This window comes from Carettochelys insculpta, chromosome 2 (assembly GCF_033958435.1).
Source record: "Carettochelys insculpta isolate YL-2023 chromosome 2, ASM3395843v1, whole genome shotgun sequence".
Lineage (NCBI taxonomy): Eukaryota > Metazoa > Chordata > Testudines > Carettochelyidae > Carettochelys > Carettochelys insculpta.
The window spans coordinates 209,398,225-209,421,387 of record NC_134138.1 but is presented as its reverse complement, the minus strand read 5'-3'; positions in this window follow the sequence as shown (position 1 = coordinate 209,421,387).

Here is a 23,163-nt window from a genome sequence, read left to right as displayed (position 1 = left end):
CACTCCTGATCCACAAACCAGTCAGCAGACATTTTAATGGAGTGGGCCATTCTGTTAATGACTTATGAGTTTGCATCTTACAGAAGAATTTTCACGCTGCTTTGGAAAGAGAGGCTGCTGAACTCTCTTTTATATTCAAATTCGACACATTAACATGTGGTTTGAACCAGGATGCGAATTTCTGGGTCACTATAGTGGCTCTTTTGCATACTTGGCTTAATCTAATTCTTGACTCCCTCCCGCGCCTCTAGTCTCTGATTTGCTCACCTTGATAATTTTTTTTTTCTGATTCATCAGCCTTGAGTACTGGTTTTGGTTCTCTGTGCCTTAAATGTTGAGTCTGTTCTGGTACGGCTATGGTCTGAAGAAGTGGGTCTGTCCCACGAAAGCTCACCTAATAAATTCGTTTGTTAGTCTTTAAAGTCCTACTTTACTGCTTTTTTTTGTTTTGATAGTATGTAGAGTAGCACAACTTTCTCTCTGTTACTGGCAAAAATAAGTATGTCTATGGCTATTTTAGTGTGTGGTACATATCTATTTTAAAATTATATATGCTGTTACATTTATAATTGCATTGACTTTAATAAAACTATTAAAAATAAATCATCCCGTAATTGTAAGAGTTATTTGTGTATATGTTTTTGTGTTCCTACAGGATCCAATCCAACATCAAGAAAAATAACTCTATTTAACTTCAAACTTCAGCTGCCAAAGCAGCGCCCCCCCATTATAATTACCTATAAATAAAATAAAGGCTACAACTGGTTAGAAATGCATATAGATAGATAGATCACATGTTTATAACTCACAACACAGTATTATAATACATATAAACAAGATCTTCATATCAAGCAAACTGTAACTTTTCCACGGATACCTTACATGGCACCTTGTAAGATACATTGCAATGTTGCCACATTGGTATCAGTAATATTATAAATGGTCACCTATATTCCATACAGCATCACTCATCCCATTTTAGAGGCTCCAAAACTAAGTGCCCCTGTAATCTGGCACTGTAACCCAAAGCACTCAATCGCAAAATTTCTCAGTCAAATTTGGCTCTGTGGCCAAACTTGAATGGTAGTAAACTTGAGCCATGAAATCACAAAACCTAGACTGGTGAGTGAAGTGTGTTGCAGCAAAAGAGCTGGGCCACTGCTGTGGGGTAAGGCAGGTGAAGGCTTTCTTTTTTTCTCCACCTCCACTTGCTGGTATATTTTGGAAGAATGGGCAGGGGCCATAGCCTGTACAATTAAGGGTGTGACACACAAGGCATAAGTCTAAGTTAAGGCAGTCATGCAAAGAGCTTGAACATCTCAAAGCCTGTAAGAAAATAGCTTAGCCGAACTACTTAAGAGATAAGTCCTGGAAACCATTAGCATAAGTAATAATCAAGGCTAATCTGAAATAAAAATATATTACATATATTACAGCATTTTGCCTTGTGATGACTAAGCTATGGATATGTAATCACTAGTTTAGACCAATGTTGTGGGTAGGGGCCCGGGCAGAGACAGGTGCATCCTAGAGGTGAATGCCTGGCTGCGTGGATGGTGTCGCCAGGAAGGCTTCGGTTTCTTCGACCACGGGATGCTATTTCAGGAAGGACTGCTAGGCAGAGATGGCGTTCACCTTTCGAGGAGGGGAAAGACCATATTCAGACACAGACTCGCTAACCTGGTGAGGAGGGCTTTAAACTAAGTTTGCTGGGGACAGGGGAGCAAAGCCCGCAGGTAAGTGGAGAACATGGAAACCTGGGAGATGGGTTGGAAGTAGGAGGGAGCATGGGCAACAATGTCAGAGTAAAAAGAGGGCCAGGAAAAAACTGGGGGGCAAGTTCAAATCAATATCTGAGATGCCTATATACCAATGCAAGAAGTATGGGTAATAAGCAGGAAGAACTGGAAGTGCTAATAAAAAAATACAACTATGATATCATTGGCATCACAGAAACTTGGTGGGATAATACACATGATTGGAATGTTGGTATTGAAGGCTACAGCCTGGTTAGGAAAGATAGACAGGGAAAAAAGGGGGGAGGTGTTGCCTTATATATAAAAAATGTACACACTTGGACTGAGGTGGAGATGGACATAGGAGATGGACGTGTTGAGAGTCTGTGGGTTAGTTTAAGAGGGGTAAAAAAACAAGGGTGATGTCCTGTTAGGAGTCTACTACAGGCCACCTAACCAGGTGGAAGAGGTGAATGATGCTTTTTTTAAGCAACTAACAAAATCATCCAGAGCCCAGGATTTGGTGGTGATGGGGGACTTTAACTATCCAGATATATGTTGGGACACTAATACAGAGGGGCACAGACTATCCAATAAGTTCTTAGACTGCATTGGAGACAATTTTTTATTCCAAAAAGTTGAGAAAGCCACCAGGGAAGAAACTGTTCTGGATTTGATTTTGACAAATAAGGAGGACTTGGTCAAGAATTTGAAGGTGGGAGGCTGCTTGGATGAAAGTGATCATGAAATCATAGAATTCACAATTCTAAGGACTGGTAGGAGAGAAAATAGCAAAATAGAGATGATGGATTTCAGGAAGGCAGATTTTGGTAAACTCAGAGAGCTGGTAGGTAAGATCCAATGGGAGGAAAAACTGAGGGGAAAAACAACTGAGGAGAGTTGGCAGTTTTTCAGAGAGACATTATTAAGGGCCCAAAAACAAGCTATTCCCCTATGTAGGAAAGATAGTAAATATGGGCAAAGACCGCCTTGGCTTAACAAGGAGATCCTGCATGATCTCAAACTAAAAAAGGAATCCTATAAAAAATGGAAACTGGGACAAATTACAAAGAATGAACACAGGCAAATAACACAGGAATGCAGGAGTAAAATTAGAAGGGCTAAGGCACAAAATGAGCTCCAACTAGCTACAGGCATAAAGGGTAACAAGAAGGCCTTTTACAAATATATTAGAAACAAGAGGAAGACCAAGGAGAGGGTAGGGCCATTGCTCAGTGAGGAGGGAGAAACAGTAACGGGGAACTTGGAAATGGCAGAGATGCTTAATGACTTCTTTGTTTCGGTCTTCACAGAGAAATCTGAAGGAATGCCTGACATAGTGAATGCTGGTGGAAAAGGGGTAGAGTTAGTTTTTGAAATAAAAAAATAACAAGTGAAAAACCATTTGGAAAAATTAGATGTCTGCAAGTCACCAGGGCCTGATGAAATGCATCCTAGAATCCTAAAGGAGCTGATAGAAGAGGTAGCTGAGCCGTTAGCTCTCATTTTTGGAAAGTCATGGGAGACAGGAGAGATTCCAGAAGACTGGAAGAGGGCAAATATAGTGCCCATCTACAAAAAGGGGAATAAGAACAACCCAGGAAATTACAGGCCAGTCAGCTTAACTTCTGTGCCAGGAAAGATAATGGATCAGGTAGTTAAGGAAGTCATCTTCAGTAAGAGACCTAACAAAGTACCACCATGGCTAAACAGCCATGTTAAAAAGGCAGTGAGAGAGAAAAGGGCAGCTTTTAAAAAGTGGAAGTCAAATCCTAGTGAGGAAAATAGAAAGGAACATAAACACTCCCAAATTAAGTGTCATAATGTAGTAAGAAAAGCCAAAAAAGAGTTTGAGGAACAGCTAGCCAAAAATTCAAAAAACGATAGTAAAATGTTTTTTAAATACATTAGAAGCAGGAAGCCTGCTAAAAAAGCAGTGGGGCCCTTGGATGATAAAGATATAAAAGGAGCGATCAAGGAAGACAGTGCCATTGCGGAGCGATTAAATGATTTCTTTGCTTCAGTCTTCACGGCTGAAGATGTTACAGAGGTTCCTAAATCTGAGCCAGCCTTTTTAGGTGACAAATCTGAGGAACTCACTCAGATTGAAGTGACATTAGAGGAGGTTTTGGAATTAATTGATAAGCTGAATAGTAACAAGTCTCCAGGACCAGACGGCATTCACCCAAGGGTTCTGAAAGAACTCAAATGTGAAATTGCGGAGTTATTAACAGTGGTTTGTAACCTATCCTTTAAATCCACTTTGGTACCAAATGACTGGAAGACGGCCAATATAACACCAATATTTAAAAAAGGCTCTAGAGGAGATCCTGGCAATTATAGACCGATAAGTTTAACATCAGTACCAGGCAAATTAGTAGAAACACTAGTAAAGAGTAAAATTGCAAGACACATAGAAGAGCACGAATTGTTGGGCAAAAGTCAGCATGGTTTCTGCAGAGGGAAGTCGTGTCTAACTAATCTATTAGAATTCTTTGAAGGGGTTAATAAACATGCAGACAAGGGGCACCCAGTGGACATAATATACCTAGATTTCCAGAAAGCCTTTGACACGGTCCCACACCAAAGGCTTTTATGTAAATTAGGTGGTCATGGGATAGGAGGAAAGGTCCTTTCATGGATCGGGAATTGGTTAAAAGGCAGAAAACAAAGGGTGGGAATAAATGGTAAATTTTCACAATGGAGGAGGGTAACTAGTGGTGTTCCCCAGGGGTCAGTCCTGGGACCGATCCTGTTCAACTTGTTCATCAATGATCTAGAAAATGAGGTAAGCAGTGAGGTGGCAAAGTTTGCAGATGACACCAAGTTGTTCAGGACAGTCAAAAGCAAAAGGGATTGTGAAGAACTACAAAAAGATCTCAGCAAACTGAGTGATTGGGCAGCAAAATGGCAAATGAAATTTAATGTGGGTAAGTGTAAGGTAATGCATGTTGGAAAAAATAACCCAAATTACACGTACTACATGATGGGGTCAAATTTAGCTACGACAGATCAGGAAAGGGATCTTGGAGTTATAGTGGATAGTTCTGTGAAGACATCCACGCAGTGTGCAACGGCAGTTAGTAAGGCAAATAGGATGTTAGGAATTATTAAAAAAGGGATCGATAATAAGACAAAAGATATCATACTTCCCCTATATAAAACTATGGTACGCCCACATCTCGAGTACTGCGTGCAGATGTGGTCTCCTCACCTCAAAAAAGATATATTGGCATTAGAAAAGGTTCAGAAAAGGGCAACTAAGATGATTAGGGGCTTGGAAAGGGTCCCATATGGGGAGAGGCTAGAGAGACTGGGACTTTTCAGTTTGGAAAAGAGGCGATTGAGGGGCGATATGATAGAGGTATATAAAATCATGAATGGTGTGGAGAAAGTGAATATAGAAAAATTATTTACCTTTTCCCATAATACAAGAACTAGGGGACACCAAATGAAATTGATGGGTAGCAGGTTCAAAACTAATAAAAGGAAATTTTTCTTCACACAGCGCACAGTCAACCTGTGGAACTCCTTGCCCGAGGAGGCTGTGAAGGCCAGGACTCTCTTAGGGTTTAAAAAAGAGCTTGATAAATTTTTGCAGGTTAGGTCCATAAATGGCTATTAGCCAGCGATAAAGTATGGTGCCGTAGCCTTCAGAACAAGGGCAGGAGATGGATGGCAGGAGATAAATCACTTGATCATTGTCTTCTGTTCTCCTTCTCTGGGGCACCTGGCATTGGCCACCGTCGGCAGATGGGATGCTGGGCTCGATGGACCTTTGGTCTGACCCAGTATGGCCATTCTTATGTTCTTATGTTCTTATGTTCTTATCTGCAAGCACTTGGAAGGTAGTAAAGTGATAGGGAACAGCCAGCATGGTTTTGTAAAAAACAAATCATGTCAAACCAACCTGATAGCTTTTTTTGACACGATAATGAGACTCGTAGATAAGGGAGAAGCAGTGGATGTGGTATACCTAGACTTTAGTAAAGCATTTGATACTGTCTCGCATAATATTCTTATCGACAAACTAGGCAAGTCCAACTTAAATCGCGCTGCAATAAGGTGGGTGCATAACTGGCTGGCTAATCGCACCCAGAGAGTAGTTGTTAACGGTGCTCAATCCAGCTGGAAAAGCATAACAAGTGGGGTTCTGCAGGGGTCTGTTTTGGAACCAGTTCTGTTCAATATCTTCATTAATGGTTTGGATATTGGCATAGAAAGTACGCTTATTAAGTTTGCAGATGATACCAAGCTGGGAGGGGTTGCAACTACCTTGGAGGATAGGGTCATAATTCAGAATGGTCTAGATAAATTAGAGAAATGGTCTGAAGTAAACAGGATGAAGTTTAATAAAGATAAATGTAAGATGTTGCACTTAGGAAGGAATAATCTGTTTCACACATACAGAATGGGAAAAGACTGTCTAGGAAGGAGTACAGCAGAAAGGGACCTAGGGGTTCTAGTAGATCACAAGTTAAATATGAGTCAACAGTGTGATGCTGTTGCAAAAAAAGCAAACATGATTCTGGGATGCATTAGCAGGTGTGTTGTGAACAAGACACGAGAAATCATTCTACCGCTCTACTCTGCGCTGGTTAGACCTCAGCTGGAATATTGTGTCCAGTTCTGGGCACCCCAATTCAAGAAAGATGTAGAGAAATTAGAGAAGGTCCAGAGAAGAGCAAGTAGAATAATAAAAGGTCTGGAGAACATGACTTATGAAGAAAGGCTGAAAGAATTGGGCTTGTTTAGCTTGGAAAAAAGAAGATTGAGGGGGGACGTGATAGCGGTTTTCAGATATCTTAAAGGGTGTCATAAGGAGGAGGGAGAAAACTTGTTCGTCTTGGCCTCTGAGGAGAGAACAAGAGGCAATGGACTTAAACTGCAGCAAGGGAAGTTTAGGTTGGACATTAGGAAAAAGTTCCTAACTGTCAGGGTGGTCAAGTACTGGAATAAGTTGCCAAGGGAGGTTGTGGAATCTCCCTCGCTGGAGATATTTAAGAACAGATTAGATAGATGTCTGTCAGGGATGGTGTAGATAGTGGTCTGTCCTGCCGTCGGGGCAGGGGACTGGACTCGATGGCCTCTCGAGGCCCCTTCCGGTCCTGGTGTTCTATGATCTATGTTTCTCAACCAGAGGTAAATGTACCCTGGGGGGTACACAGAGGTCTTCCAGGGGGTATATAAACTCATCTAGATATTTGCCTAGATTTACAACTGGATTTATAAAAAACACTAGTAAAGTCAGTGCAATCTAAAAATTCATTCAGACAATGACTGGTTTCTACTGCTTCATATGCCTTACACTGAAATGTAAGTACAATATTTCTATTTCAATTTATTTATTTGATAATAGGATGGTAGAAAGTCAGCAAGTTTTCAGCAGTAGTCTTCTGTACTATTTTTGCATGTTTTTCTAAGTAAATTGTTTTTAAATGAGGTGTAACAATGCAATGCAAAAAAAAAAATCTGACTCCTGAAGAGGGTACAATAATCTGTCAAGGTTAAATAACACTTGTTTACTTGTTTCAAGACCTCAGATTATTTTAGGACCATGCTTCTCAACAAGTGGTATGTGTACCCTTAGCAGAACGCGAGAAAAGTCTGGGGGTACCTATTTTTTTAAAGGAGTACTTTATTGAAAAAGGTTGAGACACACTGGTTTATACCACTTTGGAATATTTTTATTAGGGACATCAGCTGATGGCTGATCAAGAAAGACCTCAGTAACTGACTGACATATATACTGACAAAGTTGAGGTAAACAGAATTAATAACCTATGGGAGAAGGGCTCCCCAACATTAGTAGGGTGAGAAACTGTAAATAAGTAAAAGGTTCTGAAACTACTACTGAATGTGCATTAGACATACTGGTATCAATGTAATGCACAGATCCACTGATTGGCGGAAGTGGGCAATTGCCACAAGACCCCGTGACTCACCGGGTCCAGGGCCTTTTAAATTGATGACAGCGTGTCATGCCATGTACTCTGGAAGCACTAAGGACTGTGGATGGATTTGCATAGTGAGATCTGGCTGGCACTCCAGGCTATCTGCCCTCATCCCTCCTGCTTCTGCTTCAGCTACACCGTTTCTGGGAGCTCAGAGTCAGGGCCCTCCCCACCTTACCCACCTTACTTGTCAACTCCTCTGCTGATGCATATAAAAAGCTATATCTATCCTCAGAGTAATTTTGGAGGGAACAAGCTGTGCCCCTGAGGAGAGGTCAGGAAGGTAAACGCTCGGAATGGTGACCTGGGTGAGTGTTGAAAATGAGGAAGATAAACTCTTCCGGGTATTTTGCAAGGGTTGATGTCAGTACAGTGATGCTTAGCTCATTCAGCATTATCTGTGCCTGTCTTGTCCGCCTGGAGTGAGTGCGAATTTGCTAACTATATTAAGAAAACCATTATAAGTGCAGTCTAATTCCTTAAGTGAGAATGTTGCAACCAGGCACATGGGGGCGGCCAAGAGAACAATAATTCTGATAACACTGAGATGGATCTTAGGGAGACTACCAAACTCATTTCAGAGTGCTAATCAGGGAAATTAAAATTAGCAATATAATCACTAGATTAGACACCAGGGCCTCTGTTTCAGATTTTGCCCCATGTACCCCAAAATCTCTGTGCATTCTTTTTGTACTCTTTTGTGGCCTACACCTCTGTTTACTTCAATGGGACTTTTCCAGTAATGTTTGTTTTATGAATTTGGGTCATTTGCACAAGCCTTTGCCTTAAAAAGTCCTATCCATTCATAGGCCAGATCTTTAGCCTGTATAAATCAACGTTGTGCTATTTAACGATGCTTCATGGATTTGCAGCTACTGAGGATCTGGCCTCAAATGGCAATCATAGTTGCCAAGGCAAGTAGAGAAGGAACCTTAAGAAACTGCATTAACATTAAATGTTAATGCTAATGTGCCCCTCAGGAGCAGGTCTAACCTTATGTAATGATTCCAGGTTCTACTTTCCCCTGTTCTTAGAGAAGATTTTACAACTAATGGGTTACGTCTACACTAGAAGGCTAAGTCGAAGTAGGCTATTTCGAAGTAACGACATCGAAATAGGCTACTTCGACGCGTATCATCCACACATCCTCCAGGGCTGGTGCCATCAATGTACAACATCGAAACATCAATGGGGAACGTTGAAAGGGACTGCCTCGGAAGGAAAAGCAGAGAGTCCACCCACACAAGCACCCCCCTTCCAAATAAGGGGCCAAAAAAGCCTGTGGACTGGGTTGCAGAGCAAACTAGCCCTTCCAGGGCAGCTGCAAGCTGCTCCCTTAAAGGGCCCCTCCCAGACACACCCGGCCTGTGCTGCACAAGCCCTGCATTGGTGACACAAGCCTCGCAGACCTTGAGCCAGCATACATGGATGTCCAGCAGCAGCTGGAAGCCCTCCAAGCCACCTTCGGCAGAGCAGGCACCCTGCTAGATGCTGCATGGGTGGCTGCCCAGCAGCTTCTGGAATGGCAGCCCTCCCCAGGGGCACAACGAGACGTCCCAGACCATCGGGCCCTCCTGCTCACCCCCGCTGGGTGCCCCACCGACTCTGGAGCTACCCCTCCAGCACCAAGTAGTGGGAGCACCTGGTTATGGGGGAATGGGATGATGACCAGTGGCTGCGGAACTTCCACATGAGCTGGCAGATCTTCATGGAGCTCTGCCAGTGGTTCACCCCCGCCTTGAGGCACCAGGACACCCGGATGCAGCACGCCCTCACCATGGAGAAGACAGTCTCAATAGCTGTCTGGAAGCTGGCCACTCCAGACAGCTACCGCTCCGTGGGACAGCAGTTTGGTGTTGGCAAGGCCACAGTCAGGGCTCTCATGATGGAGGTAAGGAGACCTGGGCCTGAACCCACTGGGGAGGGGGGCCTGGGGAGGGGTCCCAGGTGGGGGTCCCAGGTGGGGGGCCCTGGGTGGGGGGCCCAGGTAGGGGGGCACACTCTGCATACCCTCACAGGCACCCAAGTCCCCTCCCCACAGGTGGTGAGTGCACTCAATGCCCTGCTGCTGCAGAGGGTCATCCAAGTTGGGGACCTGGACGCAGCCATCGCGGGATTCACCACCATGGGATTCCCCAGCTGCTTTGGTGCCCTCCATGGGACCCACATCCCCATCCGTGCCCCAGACCACAGTGGTGGGCACTATATAAACAGGAAGGGCTATCACTCCGTAGTCCTGCAGGCCATGGTGGACAGCCGTGGCCACTTCCAGGACGTATACATGGGCTGGCCTGGCTGTACCCATGACGCTCGCGTGTTCCATAATTCAGGACTATGCCGCTGACTGGAGGTGGGGACCTACATCATACCACCGTACCCCTCTGCCTCATGGCGGATGCAGCCTACCTCCTCTAGTCCTGGTTTATGCGACCCTATACAGGCCACCTCAATGCCAGCCAGGAGTGCTACAAAGCATGACTCAACCATGCCCGCCAAGTGGTCAAGAGGGCCTTCCACCTGAAGGACCGGTGGCGTTGCCTCCTGGCCCACCTGGACCTGGGCCTCCCAAAGCTCCCCCAGGTTGTGGGTGCCTGCTGCACACTCCACAACAAGGTGGAAAGCAAGGGGGAGGCCTTTGTGCAGGGCTAGGCACTGGAGGCTGGAACAGGCTACCCCCAGCCAGCAGCTGCCCCTAGCCGCCAGGCCCACCGGGACAGGAATACTTTGACCAGAGGGCCTAGTGAGCACCACGCAGGCCATCCCTGGTGGGTCCCCTGCACACCACCCCAGCACCTGCACCCCGCCCTCACTGAAAGTACACGGGACACAGGTTTTTGAAAAATAAAACTGCCTCATTATTTAAATAACCAAAAACCTTGCCTCTGGTGTGCATATAAAACTAATACAAACAGCATCATGGAAAATAACTATATACAGGTGGGAACACCCATAATAAACTATATATGGGGGGGTCAACTATAAATAACTATATACAGGGTGGGGACAACTATATACACAGGGGAGATGTGGGCAGGCCAGACATTGGCCCATCATTCCGGGGTGGGGGTGGAAGGGCGTGACCCCCACCATGTTTGGGTGGCAGGTCCCCCCCTTGGTTGGGGTCCCCGGCGAGGCCGGCTGGGGGCCAGGAGGACAGGGAGGTACGGCCAAGGCAGGTCCTCAACCCGTCGTTGGCAGTGGGCTCCTGCCCTGTGGAGCTGGCAGGTGGGGTGGCAGGTGGGACATCAGACAGGGCAGCAGGCAGGACGTCAGATGGGGTGGCAGACGGGACATCAGGCAGGGTGGCAGAGAGGGCAGCACGGAGGACATTGGGAGGGGGGCAGCCGGGCCACCAGGTCCTCGAATGTGGTGGCCACCCAGTTAAAGGTGGCCATAAAGTCCCACCAGGCCTCCCAGTGCCAGGCAGCCTCCCACTCCTGGAAGCGGAGTCTCCGTTCCATGGTGTCCACCTGGCGCCGGAGGGCAGCAGCCACCTCGGGGTTGTGCATGGTTCGCCTCTGGCCCCGGCAGGGGTGGGCCCGTCCCAGTGCAGGCGGTGACCCTGGGCAGCGGTGGTCCATGGGTCTCGGGGGGGCTGCCCAGGACCGCAGATGGTGCAGCTGCAGAAATGGGGGGGGAGGGAGGCCATGAGTACCCAGCCCTGACCCGTGGCCCACCCCCATCCCCCCCAAGGGCATCTGGTCCCCATCCACCATTGGTGTGTGCAGTGACCCTGTGAGTGTCCCCTGACAGTGGTCTGCACCTCCCACCAGGGGTGGGGCACTGCAGTGTCCATGGATGGAGGTACTGATGGGCACTGGTGCCTGTGGCATCATCCCTGGGCCATGGTCTGTCTGCCTGGGCCATGGCAGGCTGGGGTCTTTTGGGGATGTGGGGGGACCCTGGTCAAGTGATGCCCCACCCCATGCCCTGGGGGTCTGTGCCCTGTGGGGTACATACCCGACGGTCCACTGCCATGGTCAGGGGAGGCCCGTCTGGCAGATGCCTGGCTGGAACTGCAGGAAGGGATGTCCATCAAGAGCTCCCCATCCTCACTGGACCACTCCGTGGCCAGGGTGGAGGGCTTGGCTCTAGCCCTGGGGGGCAGGGCTGGCCTCCAGACCTGACCCTGGCTCCGAGGCCTGCTGGGGCTCATCAGCTGTGGTGTGAAGGGTGGCTGATGGGGAGGAGGTGTCCCGGGGGCCCAGGATAGCCCTGAGCTCCTGGTAATAGGGGCAAGTGGCGGGGGCAGCCCCAGACCAGCTGGCTGAGTCCTGGGCCCAGGCGTAACCCTGCCACAACTCCTTCACCTTACTCTTGACATGGTCAGGAGTGCGGGCAGAGTGACCCTGGGCAGCCAGGCCCACAGCCAGCTGGGCGAACGCCTCCGTGTTCCACCACTTGCTCCCCATTACGTGGAGCACCTCCTCCTCACCCCAGAGCCCCAGCAGGTCACGGAGCTCAGAGTCGGTCCAGGAGGGGCCCCGCTTCCTACCCCGCCGGCTGGAGGCCTGGGACACCTGGGATGGCCCAGGACGGGAGCTCTAGGGGTGCTCCGGGGGTTGGCTTGCTGCCATGGTCTCCCTCTGGGCCGTGCAGGGGCACCTCATGGCATGGCTGATGCCTGCATGGTGTCAGATTCCCGCTACAGGGTTTCCGGGTCCATGCAGCTTTAAGAACCGCTGGGTGCAGAGATCATAGATCCCCACAGGGCTGGACAGCACGTCTCCGCCTAACAGCTGATTGCCGCCATGGTGGACCTCGCTATTTTGAAGTAGTGGGACGTGGAACGTCTACACACGTCCTACGTTGATATTAGACATCGATGTAGGGTGCTATTACCATCTTCTGATAGGAATAGCGATTTCGACATCTTGCCGTCTAACTTTGATTTCAACTTCGAAGTAGCATGTGTCGTGTGTAGACGCGGCGCACACTATTTCGAAGTTGGGCTTGCTACTTTGATGTTGCATTCTAGTGTAGATACACCTATGGTGTAGCCACATAACTCATAACTCAAAGGTCAGATGAACACTGTTTCTGGACTAAGTCAAACCTGCAGTGTTCCTTTATTTGAGGTCAGATGTTTTGATCTTAGAAATGTGAAAAAAAAAACACCAAATCCACTTCTCTTTGTTACTCACCATTTTGACTTAGTATACATCACTTAATATCATTTTCCTGTCTCTTTTCTTTCTTCCCTCACCCCCAAAGATCTATCAAAAGCTCATCTTCCAAGCTTTTGGCAATTCAGCCAGAGAATTATTTGTTAACTTTGAAGTCTTGAATCAGACACTAAGGTGTACACCTAATCTTTGTAATGCAAATACTTCGCTCATGATAGCTGTAAGTCAGGGCCAAGACCCATAAATCATGAAAAGATTGCACTTTAAAATGACCATTTATTTTTCTTGGTCTTGCACTTGTTCTTTACAGCCATTACAGATTAGGATTTATAGGGCAAGACCCACAGAGGAAGGATACGCATAACAGTAGACAGAAATATTCTTTGGTAAAATAAAGCAATGGTACAATAAAAGCATTAGTTTTTAAAGCTCTTACTCATTACATTGGCATTTTCTATTTTTTAAAAATCCCCACACATTACCAAGCATCACCCATTGAGATCTCAAAGTAAATAAAGACAAGAAAATCAAATTACTTTTATTCCATTTGCTTTCGAGTCTCATTTGGAAATTTTACATTTACTGCAGCTGTACCAATACAAAACAGCAGATTAATGCTGTTATAAAAGAAGCTCTTGCTTCAGAGAAATGGGATTGCACTGAAACAATTTGGTTGTTTGTGGGAGAAGAGACACAAAAGCAAAATATGAACGCCATGTTTGAAGTCTTGTAGGCCACTGTTGGAAGGTTTTCATATCAGGCACACAGCTGTACAAAAAGCTCTGTACTTGTATGTGCAAGAAAGGTTTTCACCAGCTTTGTGGAAGGAGGGAAAACAAACAAAATCCCTCTTTGCCATTGCAAGACTCTTTTTTTCCCCCTCTTTCTTTGTGCTCATGGTAGATTTCAGAACACAAGCATGACACTTGGTTGTCCCCGCAGTCTGAAAGCAAATTCCACTCCAGTGACCCTTTTGGAATCTTTCACACAGTCAGTGATGAGTAGACACTGCAAAAGAAGGAGCATTCTGACAAATGTACTGATATTATGGTTGTTATAGTGGTCTTCTCATCAGGCAGACTTCAAAGCCTTAATACAGTTAATCAATAGTAGACATGCCCTGACAACACAAAACACTTCAGCATGCCCACAAAAACATCAGCTGTCCTAGACCTAGCTCCAAAACCCACGGAAGTCAATGAGTCTTTATTGACTTTAATGGGATATGAATCAGGTTCCTAATTCCCAGTGTTTTACTACACAACCATCCTCCTTTCAGCCAGCTTTTCTCATTCTCTTTAGCCGATAAGGATACATGTGTTATTGAATTTATAGCTTGTAAGCCCATTTTCCCTTGATTTTGTTGTTTTATTTTATCTTAGCAGTAATGCAAGTGGCCTACAGGGATCATACTGTTAGAGGATACCTTGAGCTTTCTTATGTGTGTGTGTATGTGTGTGTATATATATATATATATATATGTAGGTGGTATATAGATTTACTGATATGTATCTTAGAAAGTGCGAACGTATCTGATTTTGCAGATTGGCTATTTAACCCACAAAAAGATCAGTATGTTGACATAAAAAGCAGCACTTATATTGTGTGCTATTAGCAGGTAAGCCAGTCATCCTGTTCAGTGTAAAGTAGAAACAAGGGTCACCAAAAGTAATTGTGTGGTATTTCTTGGTATTTTAACTGCAGGAATTTATTCACAGGGCTGCAAAGTGACATCAGGTGCATAGTCAAAGGGGTAACTTAGCTTAATCCCCAATCAGATGTGCCTACCCTCAAAATCTTAGGGTACGGAAATCTGGTTTTGGTTTTGGGAGGTTGGGCTGGAGTGATGCAAAAAGGCCTATAATGTCCAATAGTTAATAGGGTGAGGAGGAAAATTTATCTAAGGGTTTTAAAAGATATTCTAAAACTTCTCCAGGGTTCTTCTTCTCTTCTACTAGTATTAGTCTCTCTTTAAATCTTTAAAGCTTCCTCCTCTATACTGTTCTCCAGCCCCCACCACAGTGGGGTAGAGGAGGTTCTTCAATTCCTCAGGGTTCTCAGTGGGGAGTGTGACTAAGGTATTATACTAGGCATATACATGATGATATACTCAAACTGTGTTTATGTAATGGACCAGGACAATCTAATCGGTATGCAAACATCACCTCAAATGCTTATATGTAAAATTCCACTACTGACGGTAATAAAACTGTGCTGCTATGACATTGTCCATGGTGGATGTGTGATTACTGCAGGTCCCAAGACCTACCTCCAGACACAGAGCTCATTTAGCTCTTGATAGCTGTAGCCTGGAATGGACGGTGAACCTAAAGATTCTAAGGTCAAACTGGCAAGCCCCATTACCCAAATTGATACTCTCAACTAAATTCCTAACTCCAGTCAACACCTCTGACGTAACAGCACCACGAACAAAGAGACCAGATTGAAATAACTAATTATATTGACAAAACTACTTTTTTAAACTGTTTAATCAATATGTAAATAAAGTGTAGCAAAGTACAACTAGATATGCATAGCTTTGGTGACAAAAATCATGCCTTGCTAGCTCACTGATGATTTTTGTCTTTAGAAACAGAGAATGGCCCCCCTCTGGAACTAGCTTCCTTCTGATTTTATAAAGGTTTTCATAGCACAACTAGCACAGTGCAGCCCAGATTTCTATTGGAACCTCCAGGCACTACTGAGATAACAACAATCATCTTCAACAACATGTCAGGTGATTATGGCACAGAAAAATTCCCTGGTGATTCGTATGGAGAACATTGCAGAATTGACCTGGACCAGATGCATTTTAACATTTTTCTTGAGCATCTGATGCAGGTCATTGCTGGAAGCAGTGACTCATACCTGGTTTATGGGTTTGACTTATTAGGAAAACTTTATAACCTTGTTAAGGAATATGATTTTGAACAAACTGTTTAGAGCATAACACCTACTAAAATCCTTGTTCTCTTCTTCCATCATTGTGAGTGTCATTGAATTTTTCCCCGCACATTTTTTTCCATGTCAGTGTTCTCTCCAACTATGCTATAGTTTTTTGATTTTGTATTAATGGGGACTTTTATTCCTGCAAAAAGCTTTGGTTTACAGCTCAGATGACAATTGGTCTAGTGTCAAGCATTAGTTCTTTCATACAATAAACAACAAAAATGAGTTATAACTTTTAGCTCATTCTATTAGGAAGAACAGAAAACAGATTTTTCTTCATCAAAGAAGAAAAAGCCTTAAACCAGAAAGTGAACTGGTAGAGAGATTAATTCTAACTAGTGCTCAGAAGAAAGTGAAAAAGATATTGCTAAATGGCTGGCATTTCCGTGTTGCACGTGCTCTGCTTCCAATCAAAGATTTTCTTGAGCTGCTGCAAGGCCTCATTACATAAGGCAAGACAGGAAAAAAAATCATAGGTGCAGCAAATAAGTAACTGTCAGTATTAAAAGACATAACCTCCAAAACAATGCAAGCGAGACAACATCTGCAAGGTCATCTGATGAGGTTCCTTGGACTAATACTATCCAAATACAGACTCAGATTTGCTTCCTCCAACTAGCTGTTGCAGTGTGAACAAAAATGTTCAGATGAGTCCTTGCACTGTCTGAAACGTCAGATTGAGAACTGAAAGACATGACGAGGACTGCTGCTTCTAGTTATCACATCACAAAGTAGCGTAACCTTGTTTTTTCTAATACATATATACTGTATTTCTTAAGGACTATGTTGTACTACATAGTCATAAAAGCAATATCAGCATAATACGTGTGTATATGGGCTATTTTAAAATAGAAAGACAGATAGACTGTTCTTCACAGAAGGCCAGAAGAGACCATTAGATTATCTAGTCAGAACTCCTGAGCAATCACAGGCCATTAAATTTTACCATTATCCCTGTATTGAACCCAGTAATGTGTGTTAGGGTAAAGTACATTTTCCAGAATGGCATTCCATCAAGTTGAAGATACTCTGAGGCAGAGAATCTACTGTTTCCCTAGGTAATTTCTTACCGTCCTGTCAAAAAAAAAATTCTAACTTATTTTCAATTAGAATTTTTCTGCTTCAGCTTGCAGCCATTAGTTCCAGTTACGTCTTTCTCTGCTAGATTAGAGTGACTTTTTGTACCTGGTACGTTCTCCCCATTAAGGTATTTATACACTGTAATGAAGCCTTCTCTCAGTCTTCTTTATGATAAGCTAAACAGACTGAGCTCTGAGTCTCTCACCACAGGGCAGTTTTTCCAGCCCTCAAATAATTTTTGTGGCTCTTTTCTGCACTCTCAAATTTTTCAAGCATCCTTTTAAATGTGTATCCCAGAACAGCAGGCAGCTTTCCAGTGCCTGTCTCAGGAATACTATATACATGTAAGATGCATGCTAAATCACCTTCCTAGTCCTACTCATCTTGACAAAGAGTATTCAGCCATTTTAGATAGGCATTTCAAAACATCTAGGATACGTCTCCACTTAGAGAAATCTTCAAAATACCCATGCTAATGGCTATTTTGAAGAAAACTAATGAGGTTCTGAAATGCATGTTCAGTCCCTCATTAGCATGCTGTCGGTCGCGGCACTTTGAAATTGCCACTTTTCGTTCCCTCACAGCTCGTCCAGACGGGGGTCTGCCAACTTAGAAATCCCCTTATTCCTATCAGCACAATATGCATTTCAGCACCTCATTAATATTCTTTGAAATGGCCATTAGCATGGCTATTTCGAAGATTTCTCTAAGTTTAGACACGCCCCTAGCCTTCAGCGTCCTGGCTCCACCTCTACCCACCTCTTCCCATGGGAACACTATGCCACTTCCAGTGAGTGCAGGGACAGTCCCTCCCTCTCCAGAGTGATATGCCCTAGGAGTGGCTTTTGAGGTACACCGTTCCGAAGGATGTGCAGGACTGCCTCCATACTCATCAGAAGTGGGGTGGGGGTGGGGATGGGTTAGGCGTGCAGTGCTTTGGGGGGTGGCCCCATGTGCACCCACAAGCATCACCAATGTGTAGGCTCACCCAAAGGCTGTGCAATGGCCTGGTAGTGGCCCATACTGAAACGGTCCATTGTACCTTTTAATCACTCACCTCACTGGACTGCATGATGCCACAGACCTCTATGCTTCACCCACACTGGAGACTGTGAAAGAAATTCATCTGCTGCCTGAGGCCCTCACAGAAGGTAGCTCACCTCATGTTGGGGAGATGTACTCCATCCTCTCTGAGCATCTCTGAGAAGGTGCACTTAATTTTTTGAATGAGAAATCACTGCCCCCTCCATCCTGGTAATTGATTATCTGGTTTAGTATTCTTTCAAAACCTAGTGGACCTTCACAGTCCTAGGATTCCTCACCAAATCTGTCTTGAGAGCTTCTTCAGCCAGACCAAGATAACACTGGGGAAAGGAATTAAGTGTGGCTGATCTCTCATTATCCCTATGATCAGATTAACCCCTTTTGCTATGCCTCAGTCAGTCTCCCCAGGTGAATAATGGTCACTTGAAAAACATGAGAAATGCTTCCTGTACAGTGGATGAAAGGGCCCGTCTGGTCCTGAAGCTGTATTCTCCTTCTCTGGCACCTCACTCAGGTGGCTGAATGGGGGCTGTCTACAACTGGAGTCCTCCATGTTTGCCACACACCTTTTTTTCTGACTCATTAAAAAATGCTATGGCCATATTTCCATAGATGGAGCTTTCCACCCAGTTCTGAAACAGATCAGATAATATATTTAACAATGAAATTTTAACCCATGAAGTGGCTGAATGTAGGAACTAAAACACCCTGGCTCTCAATGCTAAGAGATTATATCTCTTCAGTTCCACTCTGAAAATTGCAGCAGAAGTAGGCATCCTTATTCTAAATGAATGAATGACAACTGTAATCTTTGAAACAGAAACTTGACTCTCTATGAACCTGGTCATAAAAAATTCTCCATGGATAAACAGTGGACCTGGGGCAACAGGTACAATTGCAATGAATGCTTTCAAAGCCTGCACTGGGCAAAGGTCGACTTCCTCACTCTCATTCATGAGAATCTTTTTACCATGACCAAACTGGTCTGTTTTTGAGTCACATAAAATCAGGATGATTTTTCCTTGCACCCATTGCAAGTCTCCAGGGGCTAATGCCCTGCCTGACTTTGTTCCTGTATGTGGAAACCAGCTTCCAATCTTAAAAGGACCACTCTGGAAGACTGCTATAAACAGCATTGCCTTGCTGAGGTTACCACCAACCTTGGTGATCATATGGGCACTAGGGGAGAGTGTCATAAAGGAAGTCAGGCTCCCAGATGCTCAGTCATGTAGGTATGGCAACTGTCAACCTTTTAAGTGCCCTACCAGCCAGTGGAAAACTCAGCTGTAAGTTAGGTGTCCTGGATATCTGTATAACATGTGGGGAGAGGTAGATACCCAAGAATGGGATTCACAGAAACAAACCTCATTGAGGAACTGCTTACATTACTCTGAAGGAAGTGCTCAGGTGTGTTATCTTATTTTATACTAGACACCAACCCAGGGTTACATTCAGTGCTTTTTTTTTTTGTGCCGGTACTTGACAGTACTGAGTACTGGTACCTCTGCAACCCCAGACATGGGATTGACTGGGGAGCTGTGAGGTGGGTGGGGAGTTGGCTGACTACCTGCTCCACTTTTTTTTTTTTTAAAAAGCACTGATTATATTCATCTGTGTTTTATTAAATGCCACTATTAAATTAAAGGGAAAAGGGGGAAGTAGCTTTCAGACACTCACAGACACTTGTTCCCTCCTGCACTCATACACTTACTCAGACAAACTCACACAAATGAAGAGTTGCACAGGTACAGAGGAGGAAGCCCAGGCATAGTGAGTCCAGTGTGTCTGGCTGACAAGGTGTTCTTTAGCCCTAACTGTGAGCTGTGGAAAACCACTTATCAGCCTCTCGGATTCACACTCTTGAACTCCCACCTGGAGTTAGGCATCTAGTCATTCCATTCTCATTTTAAAAAAGGGAGTGAAAGAGAGGTCCTCACCAATAGCGAATAGCCAGGTGGTTAGGGTCCTCAGAAACCTATTTTCAATTGCTTTGCTGTCTGATTTGTAGCAAAGACCTGACCTTACAGCTCCAACTTTCTGGATGAGGACCAATGAGCTGTTGGGTATTCTCTGAAAGCCTGTCTCAGAAGATTCCTAATCTGCTTGTCCCCAGCTCTCTGTTCTGCAGATCAGGCATGATGTGAGAATGCCTACCAGACTTGGCCCTGCAGGTCAGATAGGCAAGGAAATATCAACTTTCAAAATCCTTCTGGGGTTTAGGCCTGGGCTCATGTGCCAAGCTTCTTGAGGACATCAGGAATTGCGCACAGAACTTAAGGACCTACTAGTTTGGGTGTCTGCTGTGCAAATTTCTTACATTCTGAATAGTTTTCTAGAATCTTCATGGGACCTTTTGATTACAATAAAACTTTTAAAGCAACTTATGAATGTTAAACGCCATGCAAGGATTAGGCACGTTACATTTGTGCAGAAGAAACGACTTCTCCACACTTTCCTTCTACAGAAGGAAAGCCCGGAAAATTGACCTGCATTTGTAGAGTATGCCTGGCCTTTGGTGCTCCCCAGAAACATATTTAGCTGAGATTCTGGGACAGACCACATATGGGGTGAGTCTTGCCACACCCTGAAAGCTGTGGCATCTGAAAAAAACACATATTTGGTAAGTTTGGAACATGTGTGGCACAAAAATAGTTTTCTGTTTCTGAAGAGCGGTAATGCCATTTTAAAAGCTTGAAATATGCCTCACCATGAAGTGTGCATTCATATGCAGGGCACTAAGGTACAAATATTTGCAACCACAACCTCCCCTGCTGGGAGTCTGCAAGCTGAGTTAACTATTCATACTATGGTTATCTCTTCAGAAGCTGATACACATGTTCTGGAACCTGTTTTCTCCCATAGGGATCAACACTAACAGTAGAACCAGAAATGAGAGGTACTCATTGGTGATTTGACAATCTAAGTCTCTAGTCATCTTTGAGTACATCACTCTTTTTCAAAGTACACTCCAAAGTCAAAGCCACCTGCTGAGTTGTAGCCATAAGGGTTTAAGGTAGGAGTGGGTCAAATGTCCCTATGCACGTTTATGTTTAGCCAGGGAGGAATTCTGAGGGATAAATCAGAGCTGTATACTTTTTATGGATTTATTTAAAAGGATAAGGGAGCAAATGTACAACTAAATATACATATTACTAGTTAAACTTACTGTAAGTGTGAAGTCTCAATGAAAGTGAAGTTAAAACAATGCAATTGAAATGTAATCAGTAAATTAGTGGTTCAGTCTGTCAGTATGTTCAATTAACTTCACAGCCAACTGAAACAAATTGTAGGGTTACAAAAAGAATTATTTTAACACTTTGCAGGAGAATTAAAAGACCAACATTCCTTCATTTTAAGTTTTCACAGACTAAAGCACACATAGACTATTGGGCATTTAAGCTAATTCTTTATGCTATACAAAAGCAGCAAGTTAGAGGTCTCACTTCTTGTTTCCTGGGATCTTTGGCTCATGTGATTTTTATTCGGCTGGAACCAGTGAGTTGACCTAGTAGACTCAAGCACGCAACAGGGATCAAGGTAGCAGGGGTCAGTCTCTTAGCTGTGGAGTTCAGGCTTGGCGTGATCCCTTGTTTTTCAGAATCCTTTACCTCTTCTTCAACTTCATGGCTAGTCCAGGGAGACAGGAGCATAGATGTTGTCAACATTAAGATGGAGATAACATGCCCACCCTTCTCTCTTACACGGTCTTTGTTTTTTAAGGGGAATCTGTGCTTCCCTCACTTTACCTAAGGGACCACCTTTACACCACGCCAATTAGAGGTTGCCAATATACTGGCAGTAGTTCAACATGTCCAATACTTGCAATGCCTGTGTCTTAGAGTTACTAGAAAGATTCTAGATAGTGATAGAAGATATCTTGCAACATGGGCTGGAGGTGATGACACACAGAGAAGTCCTAGTCCAAACAGGACACTTTCTAGCCTGGACTTCTAACTTTTTGATCCCAGACTTCTGCCTAGACCAACAACATAAGACCCACTCTTAGTCCTTGATAATAACTATCTGATAACTTTTAGACTCTTACATACCTTTGGCATTCATGACTGTTACTGGCCAAGGAGTTAGGGCAGTGATTTTTATGCCCATACTGGTATAAATTTATAAACTTTCCCACTAACCTTTAGTCTAAAGCAGGGTTTCCCAAACTTTATATAGTTGGGACCCATTTTTTTCAGTACATTTTTTGCAGCCCAAAAATATAAACACATATAAAAAAAGAATGAAAATAAAATTTCACTCTTTGTTAATTATTCACAATAATAGTAGTACATAACAATTATTTGTATACTTTCTAAGAATCAGCATTTTTTTCCAAGGACCAGTACTGGACTTCAGACCACACTTTGGGAAACACAGAAACACTGGTCTAAAGACATAAAGCTGCTTTAACATTTCTATCAAGCTGACAATCTTTCAGTGAACAGTTAAAATTATTCAGGCCAACCGAAATACAGGCCATATTCCTTTCAGAGTGGCTCTGTAAGTTGGTATCTATCAGCCTTTCTTCACAATAAAAAGATAGCCACTATATCCTGATAAGAAAAGGTCCCAAGTTGTCTCTCTTATCTCCATGGTCAACCTAATATAGTGGTGAGGTCTAGAGATAACCATGTTGGACACTTCTAGCCATTCATTAAAGGAGCAGCTCTGAGACGTTTATTTGGCCACCAGCCTAGTAGATAATTTTTCCAGCCTTCCATTTTCTCTTCTCTTATATACTTACTGCCACCTGATAAAATCTGGGATGTTCTCAACAGCTCAGACCCCAATCTCCCAACAAAAGAAAAGTAAGCAAGATAGCAAGATACCTGATGAAATTAAGATTTCCTGACCACTGCCCATTTTAATAATGAACTTTACAATACTGCATGGGAGTATCCTACAGGCATAGTTTTGTCAACATAAAACTGTGCATCTAATCGCAGCCCAGTCAGTTGAAGTTGGAAGGACGTACAGGGACCAGTTCAAAGCAGGACTTAATATGACTTTGGCCAATAGAGCTTCTTCTTGTTACATGGTCTTGTTCTATTGATTTTGGAATCTAAGAGGGAAAAGAGTGCTGCAAAGACAAGAGTATCAAGAGCATCCTTCATGAGCTTGCAAATGACAGATTAATTGGAATCCCTTGGTGTCTTCTTCAGAACCACCCCAAACAGGAAAGTGTGTTGATAAACAGAATTTCATTGGTAAATGAAAATGTAGCTAAGCATTGGATGGGATTTGAGCCAAGTTTCCCATGTGGCTTGTAAACAT